We start from the raw sequence: 19,338 nt of genomic DNA, 5'->3' as shown, positions 1-19,338 counted from the left end.
CAACCAACTAAACAAAAGTCACCTAAACATATAAGTAATTGCCATTGGAGATCTGAGGAGTCAAGTATTCCCGAGGCATTTTTTGCAGATGTGTGTTGGTGGGGGGGGGGGGGGGGGGGAGAGGAATGGTGACTATTTAGACCAGTGCTAGGTTTTTTGGATTGAGTTTCAAAATGATGCAAGCACAAACTGTACTATTTTTATTATTTGGATGCTGCATATTCACCAGTAAAAGATTTAAATGTAAATATCAAGAAACACTGTTGTTTGAAATCACATGAACAACAAAAAAAAGAGAATAAAAGCAAAAGCAGAACCACTGATCATCCTTAAGTATAAAAGCAGAAAAATTGGTTCAGTGTTTATTTTAAAGTCATCAGTTAGGATGGGGAACTAAGTCCCAGGGCCAATAAATAAATTGTCTTATCACTAATCCATACATATTGAAAAGAAAGGAAAATAATCATCCAGCATTTAAATGCAGATTCACAGCCTTGCCACCATATCAAGTAGTTATGACCAATAACAAAGAGGAGGAAATCTGAGATGTCTCCTGGAGTAGTTTATTACTTAAAAACAGGTGAACTGAGATGGTTCATAAAATACACAGGGGTCAATATCTATGCTGCAGTGGCTGCATAAAGATAAGTGGATTATTTATCTCCTTGTCTTTATAACTGATATTCTGCAGCTCTATCAGTTAGTTAGGACCACTGAATATGCAGGCCTAAACTTAAATGAATAATCTATCTGTTTAAAATTAAGATTACTATTTGTGCTGTGCCCCTAATTGAATATAAATTTATCCAGATAAGGACTGAATATCACTGCTATCTACCCTAGACACTGGGGTTTTCTCTCTCTCTCTCTTTTTTTTTTGTAGCTTCAGACTCTCACAGAGTGATGATACCATCTGTCTCTCCCTATTTTCCCCAGCCCCTCACTCATATCATGTGTTGAGACCTCGGACCAAAAACACTTTCTATGGTTCCACTCAGGTCTATGGCTATTAAAGCAACAGGTCATCCTTTGGCTGTGAGAGTTTACAGGGTCACCTGGGACTTAACCTGAGGATTCTTTCAGTTCTATCTCTTGTGATTGAATAACGATATCAGGCACTCTTAAAACCTTGCAACAGCTGGCGAGTTCTAGGGAATACTTCATGCTGAAGGCTAGATGGGGAACAGATTTAGGTAAGTCCTTGAGACTGAGGGATGTTGGAAAATGTATTGCATCAATACCCACAATGCAGGTTTTAGGGAATGCCAATACGGAGTAATTCATACAGCTTTTTTTTTTTTTTTTTTTTACACAGCCACAGTTGTTTAAGGCAGGGAACTTTGACACACCAACCTGTCTTAAATGTACTAATGGGGATAATAGATTTTTCACACCATTTGGAACTGCTTTGCTACTCAGTTCTTTTGGCTGAGTGTTGGGAGTTTTTTGAGGTGCTTGGTGAATCAGGGATTCAGTTAGATCCTGAGGCATTTCTGTTTGATAGTATAGACAAATTGGGCCTTTCTAAAAAAAAAAAAAAAAAAGGGGGGGGGGGCTAGTCTGGAGGCACTTTTAGTGTGAAGAGGTGTATACTCCAGTTCTGGACAAGTACTACCTCCCCATCGCATTGGGAATGGAGAAATTATTTGCATCTACTTATGGTGTGGGAGTCTACAGATGCTTCTTTTACACCCCACAGGAAAAAGCAATTTCTGCTTGTATGGGAACCCTATTTTCAGATTCTGTCGCCACAAGCTTGTAATTTGATAATGGATGAATATTACATTGAGGGGTCTGCCTTTCTTTCTGATTCGCTTCCCAGTGTGAGGTAGTTTCTTTTTTATTTTGGATGTTGGAGGGCAGAGGTAGGGGCAGGGTATTGTTTTCAAGGGAGAAGGAGAGTCTGATGTAGGTTTGGGATTTAGGGAAAGTGGGAGTGGGAAAGGACCGATAAGGTGAGAGGTTACTGAAACATACAATATTGTTCCCAATTGGGGGAGGTGAGAGGAGGAGGGACATTGGTGGAGGAGGTGCGGTTAAAGGGGCTAGTTGTATAAAATGGGAAAGTTTTGTTGCTTGTCTTTATTTTTTCTTCCTCAATAAAAATTGTTAAATTCTAAAGCAGCAAATCAGAAGGGCAGCATGTCTTTGGCAAGAGTGATGCTCACCCTCATGCCATTGTTCCTTCCTGTTCAAATATAGGGCATACTGCTCTGTTATTTAAATTTGCCAAGCAAACTTACTTCTCTCATGTAGCCGAAATGATTCTCAGAAAACCCAGTAAACTTTTTCAAGTTCTGAACACACTGACTCTTGTCTCTTCCACTCCACCTACTTGCTCTCCAGCTATCCTTACTCCAGATTCATTGACAGTCCCGTGGCAGAATAAAATCTCACAGCTTCAACATGCTCTAGGAGACCGCACTTTTTTTTTTTGTTGTATTTGTACCCCGCGCTTTTCCCACTCATGGTAGGCCCAATGCAGCTTACATGGGGCAATGGAGGGTTAAGTGACTTGCCCAGAGTCACAAAGAGCTGCCTGTGCCTGAAGTGGGAATCAAACTCAGTTCCTCAGTTCCCCAGGACCAAAGTCCACCACCCTAACCACTCCTCCACTCCTTCCTGGTCACCACTTCTGGTAACTTCCTCTGATAGTCTTCATTCCCCACCTCTGTCTGGCCTGTCTTCCATACCCCTAGTCTCTACTCTCTTACTAAATTAGTTTACTCTCTTCATCCAACCTACTTACCTATTGATCCACGGTTTACATATCTGATTTACTACTTCTACTACTTATCATTTCTATAGCGCTGCTAGACGTACGCAGCACTGTACACTTGAACATGAAGAGAATCCCTGCTCAACAGAGCTTACAATCTAATTAGGACAGACAAACAGGACAAACAAGAGATAAGGGAATATTAAAGTGAGGATGATAAAATAAGGGTTCTGAACAAGTGAATAAGGGTTAGGAGTTAAAAGCAGCATCAAAAAGGTGGGCTTTTAGCTTAGATTTGAAGACGGCCAGAGATGGAGCTTGATGTACCTGCTCAGGAAGTCTATTCCAGGCATATGGTGCAGCAAGATAAAAGGAACGGAGTCTGGAGTTAGCAGTGGAGGAGAAGGGTGCAGATAAGAGAGATTTACCCAGTGAACGGAGTTCCCGGGGAGGAATGTAGGGAGAGATGAGAGTAGAGAGATACTGAGGAGCTGCAGAGTGAATGCACTTATAGGTCAATGAGAGGAGTTTGAACTGTATGCGGAAACGGATAGGAAGCCAGTGAAGTGACTTGAGGAGAAGGCTAATATGAATATAACGACACTGGTGTAATATTAGTCGTGCAGCAGAATTTTGAACAGATTGAAGGGGAGAGAGATGGCTAAGTGGGAGACCTGTGAGAAGCAAATTGCAATAGTCTAAGGGAGAGGTGATAAGAGTGTGAATGAGGGTTCTGGTAGTGTGCTCAGAAAGGAAAGGGCGAATTTTGGTGATATTATAGAGAAAGAAACAGCAGGTTTTAGCAGTCTGCTGAATATGTGCAGAGAAGGAGAGGGAGGAGTCGAAGATGACCCCAAGGTTACGAGCTGATGAGACAGGAAGGATGAGAGTATTATCCAGAGAAATAGAGAATGGGGGAGGAGGAGAGGTTGGTTTAGGGGGAAAGATAAGAAGCTCAGTCTTAGTCATGTTTAGTTTCAGATGGCACTGAGACATCCAGACAGCAATGTCAGACAGGCAGGCAGATACTTTGGCCTGGATTTCGGCTGAGATTTCTGGTGTGGAGAGAGGTAGATCTGGGAGTCATCAGCGTAAAGATGATACTGAAAACCATGGGATGAGATCAGAGTGCCAAGGGAAGAAGTATAGATGGAGAAAAGAAGTGGTCCCAGGACAGATCCCTGAGGTACACCAACTGGCAGTGGGATAGAAGTAGAGGAGGTCACTGATTAGAAGGTCACTTTACAGTTTTTGTCAATAATAGTACCCCTGTTTCAAGACAGCCTTTTCTATATATCACTCCTAAAAAATCGGCGCGGAAAAAAATACACCTAGGCACGCTCTATAAACCGTGCCTAAATTTAGACGTGGTTTATAGAATACACCTAAATCTAGGCATAATTTATTGAGTACTCTCAACACCCATTTTCTGAAACTATATTTAGTCTCATCCATTTACACCAATGAAAACCTGGGAAATTTAGGAATGTAAATTCCTAGAATTTACATGCAGTGTTATAGACTATGCGGAACAGGCATAGTCTATAACAGTGCATGTAAATTCTAGCAATTCACGACCCGCCTATGACCATGTTCCCTTTTCAGATCCACATCTCATAATTTACGTGCATCAGTTTATAAAATATGCTTAGACATTTGTGTGCGTAAATTCTAATTATTGTCAATTACTGTCGATAATTGCTTGTTAAGGTCAATTATCAGCACTGATTGGTTGTTAAACTAATTAAGTTGCATGCACAAATCCAGAATACGCCCGGGATTTGCCTGTGCAACGCAAGTCGCACTATATAGAATCTGGGGGTATATGTCTACTTTTTTGAAGCAAACCATTGTTACCTTATACTCAGAAAACCTCGATTCAGTCTCTGGGATCCTTCAAGTTACTGCCCTATCTCTAATCTCCCTTTTCTAGCTTAATATTTAGAAAACCTAGTTCTGGATCAACTCTCTACCTTGACAAGATATTAGCCCTCCTTCTGAGGCAGGTGGAATTTCATAGGCCAGAGCACCTGCTGCTGTGCACAACAGAATTCAGACTGTAATTGATTGATCCAACTCAGTGATTCTAGTTTCCCTTGACTTATTCTCTGTGTTTGATCTGATGGACCAGAACTTTCAGCTTCACTCCCTCCATGATCTGGGCATTTACAATCCTTGAGTGGCTTTCCTCCTGCTTATTGGTCCTTTCAGATTTGGGGTGGTTCCTCATACTCCTCCATATTCCCTTACAGCTGTGGGGTACCCCAAGGCTTCATATTGGCTCCCACTCTTTTAAATTATTTTCCTAGCCTCTCTTCCATTCTCTAATAGTCCAGTCTTTCAGTTGTAGTCCCTACTGCTGTGCAAATAATATTCAAATCTTGTTCATTCTTCCCCCATTTTCCACTGACTTCTCTATTCTGAACTCATGTCTTCAACAGGTTCCAGTCTGGTTTTGGGAACATTGGCTGTTCCTCATCCATACCAAATGTGAAGCATTACAGTTTCCCAGTCCCTGATCTGCCTGCTTTTCCCCACTTATTAATTAACAACTTGTCATTTAGATGTTTTAGGATTCAGTACCTGTTTTTTGTATCATCTTTGTTTCCAAACTGATCTTTGAACTGCAAATTAAGGCTATCATCCATTCCAATTTTTTTTTTGCCCTTTACCATATCAAAGCCATATAATCCTTATATTACGTTCATTAGAACTCTTCTTTTGCTAGTCATGTTACATATACATTACTACAACTCTCCTTCCAATGATCTCCCACTTAGTTCACTCAAAAGGTTACATTTGTACAATACGGAGATTTTCTATTCTGCCTGTTGGTATGACCACATTTCTCCTTTGCTGATAACTGAACATTGGCTTCCAGTTAATGCATATATCAAGTTCATCTCCTTGCCATGACCCTTAAGGCTTAAATTACCCATTTCTTGAGCTACCTGCAAATTTGTTGATTTCATACATGCTATGCCATAATCTCACATCTTCTCAAGCAGGTCTTCTGTCCCTTCCACCCACATCTTGTCTCCACTAGAAATTCAGCCTTCTGTTCCTTGGTCCATATTTATGGAATTCTCTTCCCCCTCATATTTGGCTGGAACCATCTTTTTCCATGTCCAACAAAGCAGTTAAAAACTGGTTATTCCATTTGGTTTTTGGCAGTGCTGCTCACTCTAAGCCTCAGTTTCCCGGTGGCTTCCTTCTCCCCTTCCCTCACTTCTTGCACATTCTCCATATCATCCCTCTTTTCTTCCCTCCACACCCACTGGCAGCCATGCTCTCTCCTCCCTATGTGGGTTTCTGTTTCTTTTTCATTTGACTTTATTATAAACCACTTTGCAGCACAGTATATCAAGCCTATATAAGTAAGTTATAAATGAATAAATAGGCACTTCATCATATTTCCCAGATTCTGTGGATATTAAGAACAGTTTACTGAAGAATTAACCCAGAATGGATGATATTCACAGACAGTTATCCAGTTAGGTGCTGCTAACTAGATAATATTCAGGGGCACCAACTGCATAATGTCGCTGAATATTTCCTCTGACCACCTCAGCACTATCTGGACAGTGCCAGGGCAGTCTTTCTGGAAAGTGGGTGGAGTCAAAGGTTATTCTAGTGGCAATATTAAGACCACTAACTGAACACAGAGCCCATTATGCAAGATAATTTGGCATGAGGCAACATATATCTTCTGATGAGAAGAAAGGGTGGACTGGCATCATCCTGGGGCCTGGAATCTAGGCTTTGTTGATGTGGGACAATGCACGTGCCATACTGCTATCGCATTATCTGCTGCTACACTTTTCCTTTCTCGCTTCTTTGTACTCTGCCCTGCTAAGCAAGAACACTGTCTCTGCAGTAAAAATAAAAAAATACTCTGTTTTCAAGAGGGCATGGTTTGAGTGGGATTAAATTCTGAATATGTACTCCCCAATTTACAAAAAGAATACATGCATATGGGGAAAAGTTTTCACATCAGGCTTTGCACTAACTCAAAGGCTCACATAGGTTTCAAAAAAGTGCTGCATGTAGTTTATTTCCACTTCCAAAATGGAACCAAATTAAAATTGCGGCCTCATTACTTAATTGACCACACTTGCATGTGTAGTTTGGTAAATTGGGTCAGCTACATGTGAAAATGGTGGCACTTATATGAGCAAGTTCTGAAATTGCTGCTTCAGTGTGTAGGTGCCAACACATCCATGTGTAATTTGCTGTTCATTCTATTCTTTTTTTCAACATATACATTGTAAAGTGGCTACTCCTGTTGTAGAAGCCAGAAAACTGACGTGCACTCCTGCAGATAATTTAAAAATACCATTGGAACCATAGGCGGTCGGTGGACCAACTGTTTGGGGAGGCTAAAGGGGGTGGGGCTAAGGTGGGGTTGAGGGCGGGGCCATGGGTGGTGCTTACCTCCATAATTGTCTGACAACACACAGGAAAAAAAATAAGTAAAAATAAAATAGTCACAATTAATACCTTTTATTAAATTTAGATATTAGATTGTAAGCTCTATTGAGCAGGGACTGTCTCTTTGTGTCAGGTGTTCAGCGCTGCGTGTGTCTGGTAGTGCTATACAAATGTTAATAATAATAATATTAGATATGTATCATATGTCAAAGAATAAAGTGGTTGCTCAAAGCATAAGCTAACCACAATCGCTCAACTGCAAAACACTATGCACAACTTTGTGCAAAAACACACTCAGAACCTTACTGTACCATAAATATTACACTGGACAGAACCTAATACACCAATATACCACCCATACGGAAAATGCAGACCATCAAGAATATGAAACAAAGGATCATAATATCACAATTCTCATGTAGAGCCACAAAACACCCTTTTAGGGTGGATAGTGTTCACAATGAGCTCCTTTTATTAACAACCATATGTAGATCCTTAAAGAGGTAATGTCATGATTTAAGCTCTACACCCTTTCTGATGTTTTGGTGCCACCTTAGTAAGGCCAACACACAATCTCTCCACTGCAAAACACTATACACAAACTTGTACAAAAACAGACTCATAACCTTACCAAACCATAACAGCATTAATTACAAGGACAGGATGAGCTACAACCTTATGCGTGGAAAGGCAGCACTGTAATTACACTGGGCTCTAAAACACCAGTACAGAAGCTAGTGAAAAAAATAAAAAGGGCTGCAAATACTACACGCTAGCTGAATACTGCACCTTGATCACACATGAAAAACACATGACACAACAGATATGAAGGCAGAATACTGAACTGGAAAGTTACCTCATGAAGTCAGACTCAGCATGCAGCAATACTAGAAAAATTTAAACTTGCATGCAAAATATCACAGATGCACATTTCCAAAAGCTGACATATTCCAATTAATACATTCTGAATAAAAAAAAATGTTTTCTACCTTTGCTGTCTGAGTATTTAGTTTTTCTGTTAACTTTGGTCCCAGTTTCTTCTGTTGTATGCAGTGTCTTCTTTCCATTTGATATTTTCTCTTTCTCCATGTCCACCATCCTTCTGTGTCCTTATGTGTCCTGTCTACCATCTGTAGCCCTGTCCCTATCCTTTCTCCAGTTTAAACATCTGCCCTCAAAGTGTTTCAATCCTGCCCTTAAATTCAGCAAATACCCCTCCATCCATATCCAGCATTTCTCCTCACTCCCTTCTGTTCCTGGATCCACAATCTCCCTCTTTTTCTCTTTCCCCTCTAGTGTATATCTATCCCTCCCTCTCATCCATTCCCATGTACAACCTCTCTTCCCTCCTTCTTCTCTCCCACTGCCCAGATCACTCTCAGTATCTCCCTTCCTTGCACCCTGGGCCCAACATCTATCTCTTTCTTCCTCTTCCTTCCCCTTATAGCATCCCTCCATACAGCATCTCTCTCTCTCTCTCTCTCTCTCTCTCTCTCTCTCTCTCTCTCTGTCTCCCTCCCTCCCATTTCCATGTTCAACATTTCCCCTTTTCTCTTGCTGTGCATCTGTCCCTCCCTCCTCCTTCACATCCAGCATTTCTCCCTCTCTCTCCCCATGCATCTCCCCACCACCACCAACATTTCCCACCTCCCTCGCTCACCTACCTAACATTACCCCATCACCCCAACAGTGCTCCTGTCTCTCCCTGTCTCCCTGCCACCAGCCAGCATGCTGCCTCGGTCTTCCCCGCTGGCGCTGCCTCGGTCCCTGACTCCCTGCAGCATTCTTGTGTTCACCCGTACCCGTCAGCGCTGCCATTCATTCTCACAGGCAGCTCCGTTCCCGCTCCCCTTTGCCGCGTCCTCTGGCTCTCTCTGATGCACTTCCTGTTAAACAGGAAGTGCATCAGAGAGAGCTGGAGGAGTGTACGCGGCAAAGAGGAGCGGGAGCGAGGCTGCCTGTGAGAGTGAATGGCAGCGCTGATGGCGACGGGGCGTGGAAGACACGATTAAGGCAAATTACGAGGGGATGTTGAGTGGGCCCTGGCAGGGGGTGGGGGGAGGCAAGGAGGGCTGCCGGTCGGGGAGAGCAGGAAGGAAGGAGGAACGGTGTGGGAGAGCTCCCTGGCTGCTGTGCAAGCCCTGCGTTTGTGAGGGCAGCAGCCAGGAAAACGTCAAGATTGGGCTGGGGAGGCTTAGCCTCCCCAAGCCCCTTATACGGGGTGCCTATGATTGGAACTGAGCATGTCCCAACCTGAACTTCTCAAATATGATCTTTAAGTTCTATGTTGCTCAAAATCTGCCTTCATATGCTGCATTCTATAATATACATGTTTTAGATACATTTAAGGAAGAAATTCCCAGGAGTATGTTTTGAATGGAATTGGAAGATAGTATGTGTAGATTGTATTTTTAAGTCTATGCATATTGGGGACAATTTTCAAAACAACTGCAGTGTTTACCCATTGGATTGCAAGCTCATTTTCAGTGGGAAATTCCACATGCCAAATTTGTAAATGTCTTCAATTAAAACTCTTGTAAATGTTTTCAGTTAAAACCAGGGCTTTTTTTTAAGGGGGTACTTGTGGGTACTGAATACTGGCACCTTTTTCATTGTCTACTAAAATTGACCCATGGTCCCCAAGTTTTAATGAAAGAGCTCAGGCTCTACACACCAATTCTGCTTGTCATAGATTCTGTGACTGGTTGCAAGGGGCCTGGCTATTGTGGGGTGGGTCCCTCAGTGATCACCCCACCCCTGATGGGTGGCCAAGCATTTGAGTACCAGCACCTTTTTCGCTAGCAAAATGCACTGGTTAAAACTCTCTCTATTTCTTCTGTCTGTGAGCAAGATTCCCTATCTTTCTACTCTTATCTCTCTGAATAGATTGTAACCCTGTGTAACTTTATAGCTGTCATAGCCTCTAAATCTAGGACTTTATTTCCCATACTATGGGTATTAGTACAAATTGGGTCTGATATTCAAAATGGTTTAAGCAAGCAGGAGAGGCTTCTGCCTGCTTAAATCGCGCTTATTGGGCCAGCTGTGGAATTTTAGCAGCAGTACCCGGTTATTAGCACTAACCAGCCATCTTAATGTCCAAGCATGAAAGAGGTGTTCTGGGGGCAGAGTTTAGGAGAAGCTGGGAGTTAACGTGGGTGCTGGCAATATTCAGTTCTGGTACCCACATAGATAATCCTGCATGTAAGACCACATAAATATCAATCCTAACTTTGCTCGGTTCACTATGCAGGTGCCTGAATAAATATCAGCCTTCACCCGCATAACTTCCTGCTAGTGGCCTGAAGTGCTGTGATCTCTCTTATCCCTCCCCCAACTCCTCCCAAACAACACTACCACCTTTCCCCCTCGATTTTGATCCTTTCTCCCTCCCACTCCCCTGGAAGAGCATTTGATCCCCTTGATACCAGTCCCCTTCCTCCCCCATCCCCCCACCCCCTATAGGGCCATCTCCCTGGGCCTACCTTTCTGATCCCTGGTGATCTAGCAGAGAAAGGTTAAGAGTGATACTTAGTTTCTCCTGCCCATCAAAGCTGTCGCTTCAAATTGGCTCACCAAATATACACAAGAAACCATTATTTACTAGTATGTACTCTTTTCTTTTTCTAAATTTTCAATTTGCAGTGATTCATATATTCGTGAATAACAGATACAAGTGTAGTGTGAGCATATAGCTAATATTTGTAAAGAGTGCTCAGTGATACATGCTGCTACGGTTAGGCTCCTCAAAAGCCGACATAAGTAGACCATACATCATTGCACTCATGCCCTACCAACCTCCAGTGTGGCATATAATCTCTCTAATATTAGCCGTATAAATGTCACTTATCTTATAGCAAGAAGGTGAAACATATGCAAATAATCTCAGCAGAATCCCAGCCGTCACAGATGTATTAGGTGCTCGTGAAGTATTAAGTGAAGATAAAAATATTGTTCATCAACAAAGCAATTCTTCTTGAATCATTTCCATCGATTTGATTTTATATATTCTATTGTTTGTTCCCAACACAACGTGTGTTTCGCTCAAAAGCGCGTCCTCAGGAGAACTTAGAAGATGGTCTATATCAAAATCGCATGGATCTGAAACATCACAATTTATAACAAACATCAGCCTGCTTACCCTACATGTTAGATCTCATCTCTAAATTTTGCTAACAAACTCAATTCATTTTGATTTTCTTTTTTATCAACTTAAAATTATTATGTGCAATGCAATGCCTACCTGGAAAGTACGTCAACCCACTCCCTTGCGGCTACCACTGAGCACTCTTTACAAATATTAGCTATATGCTCTCACTAGTATCTGTTATTCACGAACATATGAATCACTGCAAATTGAAAATTTAGAAAAAGAAAAGAGTACATACTAGTAAATAACGGTTTCTTGTGTAAATTTGGTGACACATTCATTGAAACCAGAATGACAGGTTTACCCCAGTGAGTTTTTTTAGCTTCAAAATGGCTGCCATGACCTCTAGCGGCAGGCTCGAAGTACCATGAGACTGGTGCTAGAGGTTGTGGCAGTGGGAGCTGTGATGGGCAGAAGTTAGCGAGCATTGTTTCTGCTCATTGTACGCTAGACCACAGGGATCGGAAAGGTAGGCCCAGGGGAGGGAGGGCCTATAGAGGTAGGGGGCCAGATGCTCTTTTGGAGAGGGGGGGAGGAGGGCAGATTGCAGTTGGGAAGGGATCAGATGCTCTTTGAGGGGGGCAGGAGGGAGGAAGAGGGGATCAGAATCAGGTGGAAATCGGACCTGGCTAGATGCCCTTATGCAAGTGCCTAGCCGAATCTCAGCTAGGCACCCACATAAGTCCTGGTGACTGCCTTTTATCTGGTCAGGCCCAGATATTTAATACCAGTGCCTGCACATGACCTGGCATTGGATATAGGGGTCTAAATATAAAAGAGGCATTCATAAAGAATGCAAAGGAAAAAAGTACCAGATTAGAGAGATAATTATTGCAACCAGTTTATGCAGCGTGAATTAACCCCAAGAGTCCAGTACCTCAGTCTTAAAATTCTTCTTTAGCATTCCAAAATTCCAGATGTTACTTGGAGTAAAAAACCCCAAATCAATTTTACTCTCAAAAGTTACAAAAAGTATAGCTAGCACCCAGCGCCATAACCCTTGGCTTGAGCCAAAAAGTCCTGATATCTGTTCTGTGTAGCCTTTGATAAATCAGTAAATACACTTATCATAGACCCCATAAACAACTCATTCATATGCCTGAAATGAATAGAATAGAATATTTATTTCTAAACTGCCTTTATTCAAGGTGGGAGTACAAAAAACATACATGACAAAAACACAAACAAAACCTTTTCAAGCACTAAAGAGTCTATGGGGATTATTTTCAAAGCACTTAGATTTAGAAAGTTCCATAGGTTACTATTGGGCTCATTTTTGAAAGAGAAGGGCGTCCATCTTTCTACATAAATCGGAAGATGGACATCCTCCCAGGGACGTCCAAATCGGTATAATCCAGTGGCGTACCAAGGGGGTGGGGGCGGTCCGCCCCGGGTGTACGCCGCTGGGGGGTGCCGCGGTGCGCCTGCTCCTCCGAGTTCACTAAACTTTGTTCGTTCGCTGCAGCTCCCTCTGCCCCGGAAAAGGAAGTAACCTATTCCGGGGCAGAGGGAGCTGCAGCGAACGAACAAAGTTTAGCGAACTCGGAGGAGCAGGCGCCAGCTGCGGCACCCCCCCCCCCCAGCGGCCTGCCCCCGGGGGGGGGGGGGTGTCATCCAGCGGGGGGGGGGGGGGGGGGGGGCGCTGCACCCGGGGGGGGGGGGGGGCACATCGGCGCTCCGCCCCGGGTGCCATCCAGGCCAGGAACGCCACTGGTATAATCGAAATCCAATTTTGGACATCTCCAACTGCAGTCTGTCGCAAGGACATCCAAAGTTCCAGGGGGCGTATCGGAGGTGTAGCGAAGGCGGGACTTGAGCGTGCCTAGCACTTGGATGTCTTTTGACACATAATAAAAAAAAAAACAAGGACGTCCCTGACAAACACTTGGACGTTTTTACTCGGACGTGTTTTTCTCATGAATAAGGCACAAAAAGGTGTCCGAAATGACCAGATGACCACCGGAAAGATGTCGTGCCAGCCTCTATGCCTGCCTCATATGTCATGCTCAGGTCCATGACAGCGCATGCAGGTCCCAGGAGCAGTTTTAGTGGGTACTGCAGTGCACTTCAGACAGATGGACCCAGGCCTATACTCCCCACCTGTTAAATTTGTGGAGGAAACAGCGAGCCCGCCAAAACCCACCATAAACTCACTGTACCCATATATAGGTGCCCCCTTCACTCGTAAGGGCTATGGTAGTGGTGTACAGTTGTGGTTAGTGGGTTTGGGGGGGGCTCAGCACACAAAGTAAGGGAGCTAAGTTTCTGGGAGCATTTTATGAAGTCCACTGCAGTGCCCCCTAGGGTGCCTGGTTGGTGTCCTGGCATGTCAGGGGGACCAGTGCACTACAAATGCTGGCTCCTCCCACGCCCAATGGCTTGCATTAGGATGTTTTTGAATTGGATGTCTTTGGTTTCGAAAATTGCCGAAAGTCATAAATGTCCATGTCTAGGGACGTCCAAATTTAAGGATTTGGACGTCTCTGACAGTGTTTTCGAAACGAAAGATGGCCGTCCATCTTGTTTCAAAAATACAGGTTTCCCCACCCCTGGATTTCGCCGTTTTGCAAGGACGTCCAAATCACAACTTGGACGTCCCTTTCGAAAATGCCCCTCCACGAAACTTTGAAAGTCTAAGAGTGTCTTTTACTAAGCTGCTGTAGCATTTTTAGCTCATGGTAGAAATCAGCTGGCGGTAAACACTGAGATGCCGATTGTATTTTTATGGGCATCTTGTTGTTTACCGCCAGCTGATTTGTGCCACGAGCTAAAAACGCTACCATGGTTTAGTAAAAGACCCCCTAAGTGCTTTGACAATATGCCTTTTTGTAATATAGATAAAAAAAAAACAGCAGCTTGCAGTAATAGGGTCCAAAAGGGTAGCAGAAATCATGCAGGCACAAAATATGCCAAACAGAACAAATACCCCCTTGTTTACAAAGCCTCAAATGAATGGGCTGTGTCGGCATTAGCGCATGACAGCCTCTAGCTTGGCTTAGTAAACGGGAGGGGGATAGTCTCATTTTTAAATATAGTGAGCTGTGATTCGACTTTCACTTGTAATGGCAGTTTGTTCCACTCCACCAGAGCCACTTCAGAAAATGCACTAGTCCTAGTGAGATCCAGATGGAAGTGCTGCCACCGTAGCATACATGATGGCACATACCACACCACAGTTTTCTTCTAATAGGTGGATGAATTCTGATACAGTGTACAGTGAGTAAGCAATAGCAGTTTATACAAAAGATGATACTTCACAAGCAACCATTTCAAACATTTAAGATAAACAGTCACATGCTCTGACTTTGATAGTCTAAATAACAACCTTACCACTGAATTCTGTACTGCTTGGAGCAATTGTATACAAAAATTTGGTAGCCCCAAATCACATTACAAACTCCCCAAAATCATAGCATGTACTACTTTCTTAAAATCACTCCACAATAGTAAAGGTTTCAATTTAAACAGCATACACATCTTAAAGTACCAACATTCCAGATTAAAGCTTGCTCTTGGGTTCTAAATGAGAACATAGTATCTAGCAAAATTTCCAGATTTTTCACTTTCATAGACGTCTCAACAGTTAATAGGCATAGTAAGATGAATCATAAACAACATACATTACTTCTGTTTTTGCAATATTCAATTGTAATCAATTTTGAGTCACCATTTAACCCTAGAACGCATATTGGGGGCCTTTTAGGCCCCCATGCTTACATTTTTGCTATTATCTGCAAAATTACTTTAGTTAGAATTTTGAAACTCAAGGTATTACTCAGGTATGTCATTGTTGATAATATCCAGTTGTTCATATAATTTTTTTTCATAGGCATTATGGTGTAACAATGCTTGTTTGGTGAAAACTACATCTGTACGAATTGGGGGCCTTTTAGGCCCCCGCTGTTTTTATCATGTTCTCAGAAGTGTTTGTGTCTCAAGTTACTTTATTTGTACTCAGTAATGCTGGTGGAGGGGCCAGGGTGTGGATAATAACATGTGAGGATGTCATGTGATTTTTGGAGGGAGTGATAAGGCCATGACATCACCTCAGGTCCTCTGAACACTGAGGACAGTATACACTGTGAGCTAATTGCTGAAGGACCTGTGATAAGATAAGCTGTTGAGAGGAAATCTGTTTCATTTTCTAACATCTAGTCAGCAATGGCACAGTCTTCCTCCAAGTGTCTGACTGACCAAGAGATTGAAGCGATTATGTTTCAAAGCGATGATGAAAGTGAACTATCTTTGTCTGATGAAGAATATCTGCCACCAGCTAATCAAACATCCTCATCCAGTGATTCTTCTGATGATGAAGAAGTGAATCTAGTGGATCCTCAAGAAGTGATAAGTAGAACATCCAAAACGAATGTTTTTGGGACAGTAATCCTACATTAGTCGGACGTACTCCAATACACAATATTGTGAGACAGGCTCAAGGAGCTGTGGGAAGTCCCAGTTACTTTACCCCTAAAGATGTATTCTGTACTTATTTTTCTGACAATATTGCAGAAGAGGTCCTATTACTGTATGTTCAAACCTAGAAGGAAGACGTATCGCTTCAGCAAAAAATAAGTCCTGGAAAAATATCTCAAAAGAGGAACTTTATGCATATATTGGACTTTTCCTGCTGGCAGGGAGTCAAAAATCGTATGATGTCCCAATACGAGAATTATTTCTGGACCCACTTTCTGATCCACACTATAAGGCGACAATGTCAGTGGGCAGATATGAGGAAATTAGAAGGATCATTCGCTTTGATGATAAGCGAACTCGTGCAGCGAGGTTTGAAACAGACAAATTAGCCCCTATCAGTTATATCTGGAACATATTTATCAAAAATTGCACAAAACTTTACAATCCTAGTCTGACGTCGGTGCCGGGCAAGATGGTGGAGGCTATTATTAAGAATAAAATTGCAGAGCATATACAAAAACATGGACTGATGAGACAAAGTCAGCACGGATTTAGTGAAGGGAAGTCTTGCCTCACCAATCTAATGCATTTTTTTGAGGGGGTAAGCAAACATGTGGACAATGGGGAGCCGGTTGATATTGTATATCTGGATTTTCAGAAGGCGTTTGACAAAGTGCCGCACGAAAGACTCCTGAAGAAATTGCAGAGTCATGGAATCAGAGGTAGGGTATTATTATGGATTAAGAACTGGTTGAAAGATAGGAAGCAGAGAGTAGGATTGCGTGGCCAGTATTCTCAGTGGAGGAGGGTAGTTAGTGGGGTCCCGCAGGGGTCTGTGCTGGGTCCGTTGCTTTTTAATGTATTTATAAATGACCTAGAGATGGGAATAACTAGTGAGGTAATTAAATTCGCCGATGACACAAAATTATTCAGGGTCGTCAAGTCGCAGGAGGAATGTGAACGATTACAGGAGGACCTTGCGAGACTGGGAGAATGGGCGTGCAAGTGGCAGATGAAGTTCAATGTTGACAAGTGCAAAGTGATGCATGTGGGTAAGAGGAACCCGAATTATAGCTACGTCTTGCAAGGTTCCGCGTTAGGAGTTACGGATCAAGAAAGGGATCTGGGTGTCGTCGTCGATGATACGCTGAAACCTTCTGCTCAGTGTGCTGCTGCGGCTAGGAAAGCAAATAGAATGTTGAGTGTTATTAGGAAGGGTATGGAGTCCAGGTGTGCGGATGTTATAATGCCGTTGTATCGCTCCATGGTGCGACCGCACCTGGAGTATTGTGTTCAGTACTGGTCTCCGTATCTGAAAAAAGATATAGTAGAATTGGAAAAGGTACAGCGAAGGGCGACGAAAATGATAGTGGGGATGGGACGACTTTCCTATGAAGAGAGGCTGAGAAGGCTAGGGCTTTTCAGCTTGGAGAAGAGACGGCTGAGGGGAGATATGATAGAAGTGTATAAAATAATGAGTGGAATGGATCGGGTGGATGTGAAGCGACTGTTCACGCTATCCAAAAATACTAGGACTAGAGGGCATGAGTTGAAGCTACAGTGTGGTAAATTTAAAACGAATCGGAGAAACTTTTTCTTCACCCAACGTGTAATTAGACTCTGGAATTCGTTGCCGGAGAACGTGGTACGGGCGGTTAGCTTGACGGAGTTTAAAAAGGGGTTAGATAGATTCCTAAAGGACAAGTCCATAGACCGCTATTAAATGGACTTGGAAAAATTCCGCATTTTTAGGTATAACTTGTCTGGAATGTTTTTACGTTTGGGGAGCGTGCCAGGTGCCCTTGACCTGGATTGGCCACTGTCGGTGACAGGATGCTGGGCTAGATGGACCTTTGGTCTTTCCCAGTATGGCACTACTTATGTACTTATGTACTAATGTTACTGTAGATGAGCAACTTGTACCGTTCAGAGGACGCTGCAAATTCATACAATACATGCCCAGCAAGCCAGCCAAGTACGGTATAAAAATCTTCTGGATGTGTGATTCTGCAAATTATTATGGCATAAATGGCGTAATCTACTGTGGCAAAGAGGTTGGTGCACCAGTACAGAAGGATCTGGGGTCTGAAATAGTCAAAACTCTTGCTGTTCCAATATTCAATTCAGGTAGAAACATCACCATGGACAATTATTTCACCAATGTTGAACTAGGCAATTTTCTGCTTGCAAAAGCTATTACACTTGTTGGTACTATAAAGCAAAACAGACGAGAAATTCCAGCAGCACTCAAACACAATCGTCAGCGAGCACTTTATGAGAGTGTCTTGGATTCAATAACAAAGCGACTTTGGTATCTTACAAGGCAAAGAAGGAGAAATCTGTAATTTTACTCAGTACCATGCATCACGATTGCAGTGTTGACAGCAATAACCAAAAATTGAAACCAGAAATCATCCTGCATTACAATGCAACAAAAGGAGGTGTAGATAAAATGGATGAGATGGTGGGAGAATATTCGTGTAAGAGGCAAACAAAACGATGGCCTGTAGTACTATTTTCAAATATGCTTGATGTAGCAGCCCTAAATTCATTCATTATTTATACAGAAACTCATCCTGAATTTCATGCACAGAGGAAGGACAGGAGACGCTTATTCTTGAAGGACCTTTGTCATGAACTTGTAATACCTCACATGATAGAGCGAAGCGACTTGAAATGCTTGCCAAAGAAAACTAAAGAAGCAATGAAACGGTGTGGCGTACAGTTTCAGATTACTCCAGAGCCAGGAGAAAGAAAACGAAAGCGTTGTTTCATGTGTCCAAGAAACATAGAGAGGAAAACTGAGCGATATTGTTCCACTTGTAAGGAAACTGTTTGCAAAGAACACTCTTCTGAAAAAATAACATGTCAGAATTGTTTGGAAGACTAATATAATAGAAAAGAAAGTTAGAATAAAAATGTAGCTGCAGCTAGTTTGCTATAGATTTCTATGCATTTTGTGTGTTTTCATGTCTTTGCGTGAAATTTGGGAAAAAAAAGATTTTTTGGTGTTTTCTGTGAAAAATTATAATTAAAATGTTGTCCACTATTCATATTTTATTGAGCAATTTTGAAATAAACTTGTGAAAGTTATTTAAGTGTGTTTTTCTACATTATGTGCATGGGGGCCTAAAAGGCCCCCATGACGTTAATATGTATATTTTTAACGTCATGCGTTCTAGGGTTAAGGACAGCATCTAGAATATCTTTTAATTTTGAAGTCCCGTCAAGATCATTCTCAGACAAAGGGAAAAAAAACCTGATCATCCTCATATACTCTGTAAGAAACTCCTAATGACTGCAAAAGAGTACACAACAGGCGCAAATAAATATTAAAAAGTGTAGCTGACAAGACAGATCCTTGAGGGACTCCTGTGCATATGGGATGTTCAGTTGAAACTACATCACCTATATGCACAACTGCCCTTCAGTTGCTGAAAAAAAAGATTCAAACCAAGATGACCTCCACAAGGCCACAGGTACTCAGCCAAGGGAGAAGGATGTCATGATCCAGAGTATCAAACGCTGCAGATATATCTAAAAACATGAAACAAAAATCGGTTCACTTATCAAGTCCAGCAATGTCTCTGTACTGTGGACCTTGTGGAAGCCATATTAAAAAAGA

The 19,338-nt window shown here is 42.4% G+C and overlaps 1 protein-coding gene across 3 annotated transcripts in view; it reads left to right on the top strand.

Moving 5' to 3' along the window:
* PHF21A (PHD finger protein 21A) overlaps window positions 1-19,338 on the top strand; it is a 364,795-nt gene that overhangs the window by 146,859 nt on the left and 198,598 nt on the right. The window lies entirely within an intron of this gene.

Source organism: Microcaecilia unicolor, chromosome 4 (genome assembly GCF_901765095.1).
Source record: "Microcaecilia unicolor chromosome 4, aMicUni1.1, whole genome shotgun sequence".
Taxonomy (NCBI): Eukaryota; Metazoa; Chordata; class Amphibia; order Gymnophiona; family Siphonopidae; genus Microcaecilia; species Microcaecilia unicolor.
The sequence above is the reverse complement of the archived record's forward strand: the minus strand, read 5'-3'. Positions and strand labels throughout refer to the sequence as shown.